We start from the raw sequence: 16,030 nt of genomic DNA on the forward strand, positions 1-16,030 counted from the left end.
TTTTAAAAAATTAAGCTTTAAGATAGGTAGATAGTTTTTTTTTAAAGCAGAATGGGGAAATCATGGAGGAGGAAAGAGGCAATTTTAAACAGAGCTGAACCTTTTGGTCTGTAACTGGGATGTTGCTTTTGTGTAAATCGTTATGACTGACAAACTGTAGCAATACCTTTCCAACGGCATTTGATTTCGACAGTGTTCTTTTCAACAGCTCAGTGTGTCACAACCTTCCCAAGAAGCCTACAAATATGGGAAGCCCACCACTCACTTGGCAACCTTTGCAGTCCCTTCCGGCTCTTACTCCTGCGTTCAGACTCGCTGCGTCAGCCCATCCTAACTGAGCCATGCAGATGGTTCACCTGTTCTTGGCTGTTCTGTCTGTGCTCCTCTTTGCATCTTCAGGTAAGGGAGGAAGAGCGAGAAGGAAGGTGGGTGCTTGTCAGCTGGTAGCAGAGTGGAAGGGAGAGAGATATCTTTGCTTTGTGTCACGGCTTTACAAAAGGTAGCTTTTTCTAGCTTTTGTACCATAGCTGAAGATGTTTCTTTGACAGCCATAAAATGCTTACTTAAATGGGTGCTGCTGGCTGTTGCCTGCTAGCTACCGCACATATCCTACCGGACTGGATGGGATCTGGAGAGAAAGAGTTTTGAAACAGGAGAGGGGAAAGGGTTATTTTAAAATGTAACTGTACATGAAAAGTGCCTAAGAAGAACATAAAAAGCATCCTGACGGATCATACTGAAGCTCTGCACAGACCAGCCTCTCGGCTACATCAGTGGGTAGCAAAGCATTTGGAAAGATCTCTAGTCACAACAGCTATGCTCTACCCTCATGGTTCAGAGGCAGGGTGCTTCTGAATACCAGTTGCTGGGAATCACAGGAGGAGAGAATGCCCTCGCACTCATGACCTACTTGTGAGCTTCCCATAGGCATCTAGTTGGCCACTATGAGAACAGGATGCTGGACTAGAGGGACCTTTGGCTTTTCAGCAGGGCTGTTAATGCTTTTGGCTTTTGATCCTTAGCATTCCTGCTCACCTCAGTGGTGCAGATGGAGGAACCAGTCTATGCCTGGTTTGAGTCAAATTCACATGCGCTCATTCATAAATCCATTCCAACTTCTTGCTGCATCCATTTGCAATTTTTAAGATCACTGCAAAAATTCATGTTTTTTTTAAGTGCCATTTTCTCTCTTAACATTGTCTCATTTCTAAGCATATTTTATCTTAACTTTTTTTAAAATGGTACCTTTTTTGAGCTGAGAAGTGCATTGTAGAATTCAGAAATGCACAATCTGATGGGTAATGAGGTTCTGACCTATCTAGTAGTTCGGTACAAACAAAAATATGGACTGAATGAAATTGTCATCCTCCCCTGTTCAACAGTGATGATTTTTAATGCAGGTGTGTTTTTTCCCCCAAAACTTGTGAAAAACAGGAAGCTATGCAATCCAGAGCAACCTGTTCTGTGTCAGGGGAAGTAGCCTGGATAGGCAGCTAACAGCTCTTTCCACCACAAACCATTGAGTGAAGTAATGCCCTCGCATCCTATGCTTGAGGTGACATTTCCCAATTCTCAGCTGTTAAGGGGTCACCCATGATCCTACGCAGGGAGAAATAATGGCCTGAAGCTATATTGGATTGTGGATGTGGCTTTTTGGATCCAAACAAAATAGAATCTGTGCTAGAAATTGAATTATTTCATCCCTCACAACTTGAATTAGCGTGCAGAATTTCAAATGCACATTGTCCAAATTCCAGCATTCCCAGTTATGGCTAGGGATGGGGGAGAAATTTGATTAAGTTCTCAATTAAAGCCAAATTTATCAAACTCACACTTTCCAAAACAATATGAGAAGTGACCCTCAGCCATCCTTTGACATTCACACTTATCCAAATTATTGTGATGCAGTTCTCCAGTGCCAGCTGGGTTAAAAAAACCCACTTCCCCAATGGCTGCAAAGTGAAGCAAGCACTCACCCACCCACCCAGCTGTTTGCTTTTGACAAAACTTTTTGGGGGCAAGAATGTATGAGCACACGAACAGAGGAATTTCCTTTCCTTTCTTGGATCCCCCCCCCTTTCTGGGACTGCCTTCAAGTCGATCCTGACTTATGGTGACCCTCTGAATAGGGTTTTCATGGTAAGCGGTATTCAGAGGGGGTTTACCATTGCCTCCCTCTGAGGCTGAGAGGCAGTGACTGGCCCAAGGTCATCCAGTGAGCTTCATGGCTGTGTGGGGACTTGAATCCTGGTCTCCCAGGTCGTAGTCCAACACCTTAACCGCTATGCCACACTCCTGAAACAATCTCCTTGGAGTTAAAGGGGGGAGGGAGAGAGAGAGTTCAAATCCAAACCTGAGTGCAAACAAGCAATTTGCAGTTTGTGGAGCGACTCTTCTGACATAAATTGCTTTAATTGCTTTTCATATTATATTGTTATGGGATTGAGGGTTGAGATGGACGATTTCTCTGGGTTCCCTTCAAGCCTGTAACCTTGAATCTGGAAGTGGCATCTGCAGTGGAAAGTTTCCCTTGTTAAGCTAGCCTGTAAACTAATGGGTTTGCCAAGTGGCCCCCATTAGCATATGTGAGAATATCGCACAGAGACAGTGTGTTGCTACTGGACTCTTTTCAGAGAGAGGTCCTCCTCCCCACATCCTGGAGCCAAAGAGAGGCTTGGGAACTGGAAAGACACACAGAGAGGCCTGCTGTCTGCACCAAGGATTTGCCTCCCTACAAGCCTGAGAAAAAAGCGAGATCTATTTTACTGATAATGCTGTTAATCCCTCCATTTTAAACTCAGCTTGTGCATATGTGTAAATAAGCCATATCTCATAAAGACACCATAGTCTTCACTGACCTTCTTTCCAAGGAAACCAAACCCTGGGTAAGCGCAGGGACCCCTGGAAGTCTCACACTGCTCAGAGATTGGGGTGGTGCACAATAGTATTATTATATCATAATCTGCTCTGGGACTTTATGGTGAAGGGTGAATAAATCCAGTACATAAATCCATACTAAAAGACATCCATTAAACACAGGCCAGTTTCTTTAAACCACAGGTTTGGCTTCACTGCCATCCCACACTGACCTAAGTGGCTGCTATCTCCTCCCAGGGATGTTTGCATGCTCCTGATGTGCCATGTGGCCGCAGTCTCCTTAAACCTGTTATGGGGGTTCCCTAAACCCTCTGGAGAGGTTTTGGGGATGGCACAGAGCACATGTGTGGGAGGAGGGGGGAAAGTCCCACAGAAGCAAGTCCACCCACCCTAAAAAGACAGCCTAATGAGGACCACTGAGTGTCTGTTCAGGGCTGTGTGTGCAAAACTGAGGAGGAGCAATTAAGCAATGGAGTATCGTGGATGAGAGCATGGCTGGCTGGGACCCTGAACAGGAGCCCTCTGAGCTGCAACACTTTGTTGAGGGTCCTATTGATGATTCACTAATTCTAAAGCAGGATGGGAAGCATTTGTGGCGCAGGGGTGTAGTCATCCAGAGTTGCAGGAGGTCGCAGAGCCCTTACCTTTTTGGGAGCAGGGTCCCATGAAAGGGGAGGTTGTGAGTCACCGAGAAGAGTCCTTTCATGCTGATTGGAGCCAATCAGGGTGAAAGGAGGCAAGATAGCCATTCAGTAGCTTACACACAACCTCCCCTTTCATGCTGATTGACTCCTAGCGATGTCTGTTGTAGTGGTGTGCGGACTCAGAGATGACATGGAGATCGAGGGAGACAAGGGGAAGAGGAAAGGGATTGTGGCTGTGAGGGGGTATGGCGTGACTATCATGCAGGGGCCTGCACTTCTGGATTTGCCACTACACCACTGCCCTCCAGATGTTGTTGGGTGCCACCTCCAGCATGTTGCGCTGTGTGTAGTTGTGTTGCTTAATTTTGTTTAAAAGCAGCACCACAGCAGCAGAGAGTAACAGCAGATGTTGAAATGCGAGTGTGCCAGCATGTGCGTGCGTTTGCCTAAGAAAGCAGGCTTTTACCCTGCATCAGCATCACTGAGACTGGAGACTTAGTAAAATAAGAAAAACTGCTTTATTTATAGAAATACATAGTAGATAGAAACGGCATACCTAGTTGTAACTAACTAGCTAAGTTGGAAGCATAATGCCCAGGTGTAGGAGTTAGCCCCATGCTTGCAGAGAGAGCAGAGACAAAGGGATGTCTCCTCTCTCCTGGACAGCCGGAGAACAAAGGAATGGAAAGGGCAGGAGGAGGTGCAGGTAAGCTTCCCTAAAGACGTCACAGTCTAGTGACAGAAGGAAGTCAGTCAGAGCATCACAGGTAAAAGGTAAACAAAGCCTATCCATCTAGGGGACCCTAGCACTATCTCCCTTCTGGAGTTTAAACAAAAGAACAAAACAGGAGTTGCTCTTGCCCCACTTCCAACACAGCATGGCCAGTGGTCAGGGATGGTGGGAGTTGGAATCCAGAGGGCTCCAGAATCCCCCACTCTTGTTCTAAAGCCTGTGGCCTTATACTTCCCTTTTATCCTCTTTCTAATTTACTTTGCTCTGCCCAGTGGACAGTGATCTCTCTCTCTTTTTAAAATTTCCTTTCTGTAGGATTTGCACAGTTCAAACCGAAGAGCAGACGGCAATGCTACGCAGTCGACGGTGTTTGCCAGCTTTGGCCGTGTACCTATCCCATGGTGAAGGTCGGGAAATGTGGTCTACTGAAAAAGTGTTGCAAAAGGTAACTTCAGCTCACCAAAGGAGAGATCAAATGACTTGCCAGAGATGAGCATCTTTCTCCCCTGACAGTACCGTCTGGATCGAGGGTGTCCTGGAGCCTCTGATTTGGATGACTTGAGGCTGCCACCCCAAGAACCTTTGCTAGGGAGTCATTTCCATTAAACTCAATGAGACTTGGATGGATGCTCTGTCTTCAAGTCGATCCCGACTTATGGCTACCCTACGAAGAGGGTTTTCATGGTAAGCAGTATTCAGAGGGGGTTTACCATTGCCTCCCTCTGCGGCTGAGAGGCAGTAACTGGCCCAAGGTCACCCAGTGAGCTTCATGGCCGTGTGGGGATTCAAACCCTGATCTCCCAGGTTGTAGTCCAACACTCTAACCACTACACCACACTTACTCCTTACTCCTGAGGAAATGTGTTTGTGTTTTTTTCTAGCATTCCTTATCCCTCACGTCCAGATCAGAGTTTAAAGGAAATCTTGTTCTGAACTTGCACAATCTTTCAGAAAATAATCATGAGCAAGTAAACAAGAAATCCAGCATATAATATTAGACTAAACTTATTTTTTAATTCAGCATTCATGACAATATTCCCCCCCACTTATAATTTAGTATTTTATTTGACCAGCAATTTGTCATCTTGGATTTAGAAGAAGTTTTATTGTGTACAACTTTGATAATCTTTTGTGCTGGGAAGGGTAATTAAAGAGAGGTTTTGTGATGCTTGCTAGAATTAACCAAGCATTTCTTTACATGCTTACAATATTTTGTATGCTACGTAGGTTTGTATGTGTCATACAGTTGATAGCTTGCCCATCAAAAAGATGTTCTGCAGAGCAGTTTCCAAATATCAATAACATCCAATCCATAAAAAGATACAACGTTAAAATTGCTTGCAGTGCAATCCTATAATGCCTACTCAAGTAACTGCACGAGCTGTGGCTGCAATCCTACAGATAAAAAGCAATGCAAATATTTAAAAACTATTTGCATATACAAAGAGTGGCAGCTGGTCCATTAGGGCAAATGGGGCATTGCCCCACTAATCTCAGTCTGCCCTCAGCTTGCTTCTTTCTTAAAGCCAGCCCAGAGGGTGGCACTGACTATCAGCTTCTTCCTTGTTAGTGTTGCCTGCACACACTTTCATTATCATTCTTGGAGGGAATAGCTTAGATTAGTTATACAGTGTGCTAGATTTACAGTTCTCTTGATTACATCATTTGTTAATTGCACAGCTACTAGCAGGAGTATAGTGGTCCAGGGTCTCAGTGAGTCTTGGACCATTTGCTTTTTTGGAAGCAGAGTTCCAGCAGGGTCCCTATGTCTCCAGCATCCTATGAGCCAATCAGCATGAAAGGGGAGCATGTTGGACACTGAGAAGAGTCTTCTAACATGCTTCCAATCCTTTCCTGCTGATTGGAGCCAATGGGAGTAAAAGGAGGTGAGTCAGCCACTGAGAAGGCTCTTCTCAGTAGCTAACACTCTAACACACTCCCCTTTCATGCTGATTGGCTCCTAGGGACATCTGTTGTTGTGGGAGAAGTTGCACGTGGAAAGATCTGAGGAGTGTGGAGATAGTGGAGAGCGAGTGAGTGTGTGAGGGAGCGTGGTTGTGAGGGGATGTGGCGTGGCTATCATGAAGGGACCCTGCACTTCTGAATTTATCACTAGGCTACTGGCTACTGGTTCTACAGTGTATCACTAATACAGCCTGTTGATTGCGTACAATATTTTCATAGGTAAATGAGAACAGTGGTATATCCCATGAGTTACACAGTGTATCAGTTACATAGCTGGTTAATTGCTCAGAGTATTAAGTGGACACTTCACTAACTATACCTTTGATTACACTTTCAATTGGTTACACAGCTAGTTGATTTCATACCTTGTCGATTACACAGCTGGTTGATTACACAAGATATTGCACAGTCGACACTATCTATTGTTCTGTCTATGAAATTCTGCTGTGGCTTCATTGTGTCATCCTTAAATTGCACAATTTAGTATTTGCATGGTGAATATATGATGCAGATTCATCAGTTGTTTAACTCAGTGCATAGATTGATGTATATTCTAAGTCTCTCTAGAACTAGAGGTTTCCTGGAATATACTTTTGCCCATTTTGCAGCATTGCTGAGCATTTCCTCAGTGTGGTGTTCCACCTTCCAACTAGTTTGAGTAGCTCTCGGTGTTAGAGCACGTAGTTTGCATGCAAAAGGCCCCAGAATCAACCCCAAGCACCTTCCGTTCAAAAAGAATCTCAGGTAGCAAACTTCTGCCTAAGACCTTGGAGAGCTGTTGCCAGCCAGAACAGTTAACAACTGGGCTAAATGAAGCCATGGGGCTAGGTCTGCCCTTAGTATAAATAAAATCTAATGCCACTCTCAAACATTGTCACAAAATAGTGATGAAGCTTTCCGTTTCTCCAGAACCCTTCGTCAGGATGTTTGAATTTTAATGATACCCTGTTGTTTTAATGCTAAGTATTTATATGCTGGTCTTTGATCATAATAAATTTACTTACTTGCTTCATCAGGTCAAATGTTATGTAAAGCAGAGGGCAGGGGGAAGATGTATACAACAAAAAGTATCAAACCTCTGCTTTGCACAATATCCGGCCTGCCGAAGAATGTTTTGTTGTTGTTGATGTTATATGTCTTTACGTCGATTACGACTTATGGCGACCCCATGAATCAGAAACCTCCAGTAGCGTCTGTTATAAACCACCCTGTTCAGATCTTGTCAGTTCAGGTCCGTGGCTTCCTTGATGGAATCAATCCATCTCTTGTTTGGCCTTCCTCTTTTTCTACTCCCTTCTATTTTTCCCAACATTATTGTCTTTTCTAGTGAATCATGTCTTCTCATGATGTGCCCAAAGTATGATAACCTCAGTTTCATCATTTTAGCTTCTAGTGACAGTTCTGGTTTAATTTGTTCTAACACTCAATTATTTGTCTTTTTTGTCTTCTTCTCCAACACTACATTTCAAATGTGTTGATTTTTCTCTTATCCGCTTTTTTCACTGTCCAACTTTCACATCCATACATAGAGATCAGGAATGCCATGGTCTGAATGATCCTGACTTTAGCCTTCAGTGATACATCTTTGCATTTGAGGACCGTTTCTAGTTCTCTCATAACTGCCCTCCCCAGTCCTAGCCTTCTTCTGATTTCTTGACTATTGTTTCCATTTTGGTTAATGACTGTACCGAGGTATTGATAATCCTTGACAAGTTCAATGTCCTCATTCTCAACTGTAAAGTTACATCTTGTGACATTCTGGCTGCTCCTACCAGGGCTAATCCCCACACTTTCAGAAACAATACATGCACACACAGCCATCCTTCAAAATTCACACTTCTCCGAATTTTGGAATGCAGTTCTCCAGCAAAGGAATGTGTACCAAAATGCATATGTGAGGGTAAACTGTGCATAAGAAGCTGAAATTGATAGATTTGCCTATCCTTGCCCAAGAGTGGGTTTGGGAATGTATCTTATAGACCTTTGCTTCTTTCTTCAGCATCTCAAACCTTGTCATTTTGAAGTAGAAGTAACTTGTATTTTTGTTGTTATTTGTTTTCAAGTATGACACTGGAGGACTGATTGCTGACTGCTTACCCACGATCCTTTGAAGAATGGGAGACTCTTCCTCACTCTGAAAGCCACTGGATCCTGCTACATCCCCTGCTGAAGATGCTTGCTGCTTAGTCCCCAAAGCTTCCACTTCAAAAAAAGAAGCCACCTTTGAGACCTTTGCAATGACCTGTATGAGCTTGCCCTGTTCAATAAAAGCAAATTAAAAAAAAAGAAACACCATTCCCTCTATTTTCAATGTTCTGGCATACGCTACCCTGATGGTCTCTAGACAGTCTGAGCAGCAGAAGTAGCCTATGCAGCTGGAGTCAGCCAAGGCCCAGCACTCCCAGGTCACATGCAAATGGGCCAGACAGGCCAGGAGCAGGGCCTTCCAGGACTCACAGTGAGATAAAGCTAATAATGGCTACTAGCCACCAAAGCTATCTTCTACCTCCTGTCTTGGTTTATGGAACTTAAGATGTAATCCAGTGTGTTGAAGTGCCCAGAGCATGGGACTTATCCAATGGAGACTGGTGGGCCGATGTCAGTGGGGCAGTGAATTTGCTCTGGCTTTTAGTCCAGACATTCAAGGAACTGTCTGAGGTGCTGAACCTCTTTTGGGATTAGGTTTCAGCACCTTGGACAGCTCCTTGAAAGTTCAGACGGAAACCCAGAGACGACTCACTGCCCCACTGACATTGGAGCTGCCAGTCTCCACCGGACTTATCTATACGTTTACGTATGTTATTATTTAGTGTTCGAACATCTAGTGTTTGAACATTAGTGTTCGAGGCAGCTTATGGGGGAGGGACATATAGGAATACTACACACCCCTCCCCAAATTAACAAATACAAAAGAAGGCTAAAAGTGCACAGTAGCAATACAAAGCAGGGCAGCTAAAATTTCTAAATCATCATCATGGTTTATTTGAATGCCGCTTTTCCATAGTAATCTATGCTCACGGCGGCTCACAACATGAAAAAAGTTACATAATTCACTATTACAAAACAAAATTCAAATAGGCAAACAGTACGTTAAGGAAGACATTAAGAAATCACAATAAATTGGAACAATTCAGTGTAGAGAACCGAAAAATGAGAAATGCAGAGAACCGAAACAGACATATCTTTCCATCCCTATCAGTCAGTCAGGGCTCCACCCTCCTAGGCCAGGTGGAAAGAGGTCAGCAAGCAGGGAGAGGGGCTTGCAATGCTCACACTCGAGGTGGTCTCTGGCAGAGCCAAGAGGACAGATATATTCTTTGTTGACATGCCTAATCCCCGTTTAAATTTACTTGAATTAGTAGCTGTCACATCTCATTGCAGTACAGGCAATGCATTAATTTCTTGTCTTAGGGAGTATCCAGCTAATATGTCCTGCCAGTGCAAGTATTTATTTATTTATTTCATTTGTATACCACCCCAGCTCTCTGGGTGGTTTGCAGCAATTTACACTTGTGCAATGGGACTTCCCCCCTCTCCGCTCCTCTCCTCTCCCTGCACACACCCTGCGTCTTCCCCAAATCTGCTGTGGAACAGATTCAGTGGATGTGCGAGGAGAGGGATGATGTTCCATTGTGCAAGTGTAAATCCTCACATGGACAGGGAGCACTAGTTAGCACTACACTGGAGATAAACCTGAGGTCACATCCTCACGAGAGATGGAGGACAGATTTGATTCAGTTCACATTTAAAGGTGAATTTATCAAATGTGCAGTTTCCGAAACAATATAAGAATTGAAACACAGCCATCCTTCGAAAGTCATATTTATCCAATTTTTGCGATGAAGTTTTCAAATCATACAATATTCACAACAATGCATATATTTGGGGAAAGTGTGCATACAAATGAATATATTACTGAAAGTAACATACAAAATACATTATAGTAGGGAAGATTGTTTGCATAAATATGCATATTAGTCAAAACTCCATTCAGAAATGTGTTCAGCAGGAGAAATTAGCACTAAAATGCTGAAGAATTTTTATGAGCATTTTTTTAAAAACACAAAATAAATAAAATCTCAAAGTTCTGCAGAAATGTGGAGAACCAAATTTAAAACTGGGAAAATGAGAAAAGCAGAGGACCAGAACTGACATACCCTTCTAAATCCTCACCATATATTTAATGCACATCAACGCACATTTAAAGCACATTCCCCAAAGAATCCTGGGAACTGTAGTTTATGAAGGGTGCTGCGAATTGTAGCTCTGTTGAGGGCTAAACTGCGATCTTTACTGTCAATTACAGACTACAGTGCTTGAAATGTGTGCTTAATGTGCTTTAAATGCACGGAGCGGATGTGACCTTAGTCTTTGCCCACTTGGTGTCTCCCAGATGTTGCTGATGGACTGCAGCTGCCATCATCATCGCTGACTCCTGACCATGCTGGCTAGGGCTGATGGGAGTTGCTGTCGAAGACATCTGAAGGCCACCAGACTGTGGAAGGGTTGAGCTGCTGCATTTGGAACCAGCTGGGGTTTCCAAGGGGTCTCCAAGGGCACCCCCATGTATAACACATGGCAGTATTCATGTCTGGACATCACTGGGTCATCGATAATGATCATCAGGGTACTTTAGACTGGGAAGACCTGAGTTCTAATCCTCACTCAGTCATGAGTGAAGGAAAGGCAGGCTGTCCATGGAATAAATAAATGACCTACTTCCTGGGGTCGTTGTGGCGATTAAACACCAGCACGGGAAAAGGCCACGCATGCCGGCCTGGGCTCTTCAGAGGAGGCAGACGACTGAATATATATGATGCCGATGGAAAGGGAGGAGAATTTGTTACCCATTCAAATGGTAGCAGTGGAGGCATTTTGTCATTTTGCCTTCCTTCCAGGAGGTGGGGTCAGAGGCTCACTTCGTTTTCACCGAAAAAGGCATAAGGAAGGAAACAAGGAAGATAAAAGGCTTTTCCCTTTTCCTGGGTGCATTTCAGTAAATTCTTAAAAATAAGGGGAAGGGAGCTCTGGTGTCTTATTTCCCTCTCTGTTAGTCAGATATTTTATATTTTTAGCATGAACAGCAAAGAGCACCTTAAAGGCTGGCCATTCTCATCATGGCATAAGCTAGCCTTCATCCACAGCATAGTGGCCCAAGCTAGCCTTACCCTCCAAGAATTTGTCTAATCCTCTTTTAAAGCCGTCCAAGTTGGTTGCGATCACTGCCTCTCGTGGCAGCGAATTCCACAGTTTAACTATGTGCAGTGCAAAGAAGGGCTTCCTTTTGCTCTGTCCTGACTTGACTGTTCCTAAATCTAGCATACGTAATCATACTTTGGACACATGACGAGAAGACATGACCCACTAGAAAAGACAATAATGCTGGGAAAAACAGAAGGCAGTAGAAAAAGAAAGGCCAAACAAGAGATGGGTTGATTCCATAAAGGAAGCCACAGACCTGACCTTACAAGACCTGAACAGGGTGGTTCAGGACAGATGCTCTTGGAGGTCGCTGATTCATAGGGTCGCCATAAATCGAAATCGACTTGAAGGCACATAACACACACACGCACACATAGCAGTGTCCCTGTTCCCTGTACAGCTTTTGGGGAGAGGTGGGGCACAGATGCAGTAGAATATATTGGAAACTTAAGGAAATTTTGCTTCAACAGTGCTGTTCCAGGTGTTTCTCAAACTTGTCCTGAGTGACAAAATCTCATAGTAAGGCATCTTAATTTTAAAATGCAGCTGAGATTGTGAAAACTTTTGGGGCTTCAGATCTCTGAAAAAACATGCAGCTCATTTTCTTTCCAAACCAGGTAGGAGTTGACAAACATAGTTTCTTCATACTAGTGAGCCATCCAGCTCAGCCCTGTCTACACTGACTGGCAGCAGCCCTCCATAATTTCAGACAGGGCTGTCTCCTAGCCCTACCTGGAGATGCCAGGGATTGAACCTGGGACCTTCTGCGCGCAAAGCAGATGCTCTACCCCTGAGCTGCGGCCCTTCCCAAATCTCGGAGTAGCAGGAGTGGGGTGGGGAACCAAGCAACCAACTTGATTCTGAATTGCAGCAGCCATCTCTAATTCTGGAGCTCACTGATTTTGCAATTTGGTCATTACAGTATCTGGGGAAAGAGTTGCAAAACTTGAGAAGGGAAACATGCCCACAATTGCAGAACATCAGACCCCAGGCTCAGTCACCTGAGGCCAGCAGTCCGTGTGAGCCAATGATGCTCGTAATGACTGAGGATGAGGGGGAGTTTGTTTCAACCCTGCTTTATCATGCTGACACTGATTTGGCACAATCTGCTTACAAAACCAGCCCCTGCGATGTTACGTGTTGGAGTTTTTTGAATCAAGATTTTCATGATTCAGCCTGTGTCATGCTGACATCTGACAAAAGCACGGTGCCACTTAGAAATGCCAGCAGCAGAAGCTGGGATTTGAATATTCCCCCCCTTCGTATCTTGCAAAATGACACTTGTTATAAGAGATGTGACAAGTGTGTCTCTCTGCTCCTCCAGACAACCTGTTTATTGAGCATTTCATCCTGATTTGCTTGCACAAGGCTTATGTGGAGGTTAGTCTGTGGGTCCCTCCAGACTGGGTTTGTGCCAGTGTGTATTCTGCAACATGTCCTTAAAACAATAATAGAGGTAGATTTATACTGGACCATACAGACATCATTAGATTGCATTTGCCTTGCAATTCTTTCCTGATGTTATTGCATTATTGCTGCCTGGAGCACAACTAAAGCAGGACACAAAACAAACCGGAACATAGGTGGTACAAAAAGTTACAGGATTTCAGCAGGATGTTACAAGGCATGTGCTGCTTGGAAACAAAGAAGAAGGCCCAGCCCAAATCTTTTGCAGTATTGAAAGGGTGTGTGTGTGATTAATCGCCCTGATAACATTACGAGCACAAATCAGGGTGAATGTGCAATAAAAAGGACATATTTTTATTAAAGGGGTGCCTTTATCCAGTCTTTGTTGAGCACTGGTTCTGATTATTTATTTATTTAAATCAATCAATCAATTATTAGCTGCAGCGGCAACAGCAGCATTTATTGCTCGCCTTTCATCCAGGTGTCCCAGGGTGGGTGACAACAACCTTAAAACACAGTGTTAGAACTAACTGAAAACAACCAGAATCTCAAATATACTGCTCGATTGTTAAAAAAACCCAAACCGTTGAAGTGGTTTACCCCAAACCAGGAATTGTTCATGCAGAGGTTATACAACAGTGAACTTTCATCCTGCATTCATCCAGATTTGCTTGCATGGAGGAAGTTATATGTCTTGGGAATATTGGAAGCTGTATTATAGCCAGACCAGTGGTCTGTCTAGCCGAGTACTGTCTGAGTTCTGGCAGCAGCTCTTCAGGGTTTCAGGCAGAGGTCTGATCCCAGCCCTACACCTGGAGATGCAGGGGAATGAATTTGGGACCTTCTGCATGCAAAGCAGATGTCTGCCACTGAGCAACGGCCCTTCCCGTTAATCAGTTGTTCATCCCACACTTTTTGGTGCATTTCTCCATCGCTTCTCTAACCACAAGAATGCTGCATTTTTCTTAAAAGTGGATTTGTTGAACAAAGATGACAGAGCGCTTTGACCCACTTCAATTGCACAAAACTAAATTTGTGGTATGCGCTTGAGTCCCTCCTGCAAAACAGTGAGAGTCTGAAGGCAACCTCTGGTTTCATCGGTGAAATACTGGCAAAAGGTATGTGTTTGTTGTTCTTTTCCTGAGACGCACAAACATCCCTGGCCTACGGACACTCTTGCTGAGAAATGGCCATTGAAGAGCTAGGGTTTCTCTCACGTTAGCTTGTAGAGTTTGCATTTTGGTGGGGGTTGTTCTTAATACCAACCCCCCTCCCCATGTTCTGCTGTTCTGCATTTTTTATCATCTCTGTAATAAAGGGCCTGACTTCTAACGTTATTTGGCCTCATTGTAGCTGGCTGCAAGGCCTCTGCGCAGGGCTGGCGCCAGAGGGCAGCCATGTTGGGCCCTGGCCAAGGGCCCCTGAGGCCCAGAGGGGCCCCTGAAGTGCCCCACCTTAGGGTGGGAGGATGGTGCTCCTGTTCCATGATCTGCAGCAGCATCAGGTCCTGCAACCCAACCCTGCCACAGTGTGCAGAAATGAAGCTCCGAGGCACCCTCCCCCAGATATAGACAGCGTGGGCTTCAGTAAACCTACTGGCATGCCCCATCAACCTCTCCCCCAGTGTGAATGCTGTGCACATTGTGCGTGTGTGCCTGCCATCATCTAAGATGCCAGCGGGGGCTTCCCTAAGGGGCTGACACCCTTGCTGCCATCTAGGTTGGTGGCAGGCATGCGCTCTACATGCCATTCTTGCAACATAAGATGTAGGTGAGGCGCATGGGAGGGCTTATGAGCCCCGCACCGCCTGTATGGGGGGTGTTGGTGGGCTAGGGCACGAGGCTGAAGGGCCCAGTCATGCCTAGCGCCGGCTCTGCCGCTGCACAACATGCAGCAGTCACTTTTTAAACAGCCAACCTGACTGAGCAGCTAACCCGAGCGGGGAAACGCTTCAGGGTAATTCATTGCCTCACTGGACCTGGGCAGCTGGTTGCATGAGTATTGCAGGCAAAAGGAAAAGCAAGGCTATTCGCAAGAAGAAGGACTCCTTTCCTCTTTGAAAATAATTTTGGAAGGCATTCTCTGCAGAGAGCCTGTTGCCAACAGCCCACCTGTGATATCAGGTCCCCTTCTGCAGGGCTGGCTCTAAAGGGCGGTGAGGTTGGGCCGTGGCCAAGGGCCCCATGGCCCAGAGGGGCCCCTGAAGGGCCCCTCTTTAGGGTGGGGGAGTAGTGCTCCCCTTCTGCAATATGCGGCAGAATCACTGCCGCAGATAGCACCGCCCACCTGTTCCCTCGCTCCGCCTACCTTTCCTGTGTTTTGTGGCTGCGCACACAATGCTGCCCTTAACCAAGATGACGGCCGAGGTTTCCCTAAGAGGCTGAAGCGTCCACCCCCCTCTTGGTTGATGGCAGCCCTGCATGTGCGTAGCACGCGTGCATGCCATCAACCACAATGGCGGAGGAGGCTTCAGACCCTTAGGGAAACCTCAGCTGCCATCTTGGTCAAGGGCAGTGCTGTGAGCGCAGCCGCAAAACACAGGACATAAAGGTAGGCGGAGCGAAGGAACAGGCGGGTGGTGCGATCCACGGCAGCGTGTGCAGGGGCCCAGGGCAGGCTGCAGCCCAAAGGCCCCGGCATGCCTGGAGCCAGCCCTGCCCTTGTGGATCTGAGTTGGAGGGGTCAGTACCTCTAGATCGGGGTGGGCAGACTTCAGCCTTGTGGGATCTTGTGCTCGCTTCTGCCACCCTGGACTCCTTCGGGGAGGAAAGGTGGGATATAAATGCAATAATAAAAAAAAATCAACAAACTAAGACAGGGGTTAGCTTGTAGTTTGTGAAAGGTGTTGGGAATGGTAGCTCTGCGAGGATCCTTAAGCGGGGGGCAATAATGTGCTTTGTGTGTGCTTTTCGGAGAAGGGCTGTAGCTCAATCCCCGACATCTCCAGGTAGGGCTGGTAGAGACTCCTGCCTGAAACCCTGGAGAGCTGCTGCCAGTCAGTGTCTATAATACTGAGTCAGATGAACCAATGAACTGACTAGGTATAAGTCAGTGTTCTGCATTCTGTGTATGGTGCATAAGCAGCCAGTACTCAGCTGGGTGCTTTTTCGAGCAACAGGCCCAGATCTCTCTCTCTCTCTCTCCTTCTGGCGAGGCCAGCATGCTTCTGGGCATTGTGACGGCACGTGGGACTTTCCAAAGC

General features: G+C 45.5%; 1 long non-coding RNA gene across 1 annotated transcript; it reads left to right on the forward strand.

Moving 5' to 3' along the window:
* The first annotated feature begins 287 nt into the window (after positions 1 to 287).
* Positions 288 to 8,472, forward strand: LOC133384560 (uncharacterized). The gene is made up of 3 exons (XR_009762628.1): positions 288 to 399; positions 4,570 to 4,699; positions 8,283 to 8,472. It is a non-coding gene; the product is annotated as an uncharacterized LOC133384560 (long non-coding RNA).
* Positions 8,473 to 16,030: the final 7,558 nt, after the last annotated feature.

This window comes from Rhineura floridana, chromosome 4 (assembly GCF_030035675.1).
Source record: "Rhineura floridana isolate rRhiFlo1 chromosome 4, rRhiFlo1.hap2, whole genome shotgun sequence".
Lineage (NCBI taxonomy): Eukaryota > Metazoa > Chordata > Lepidosauria > Squamata > Rhineuridae > Rhineura > Rhineura floridana.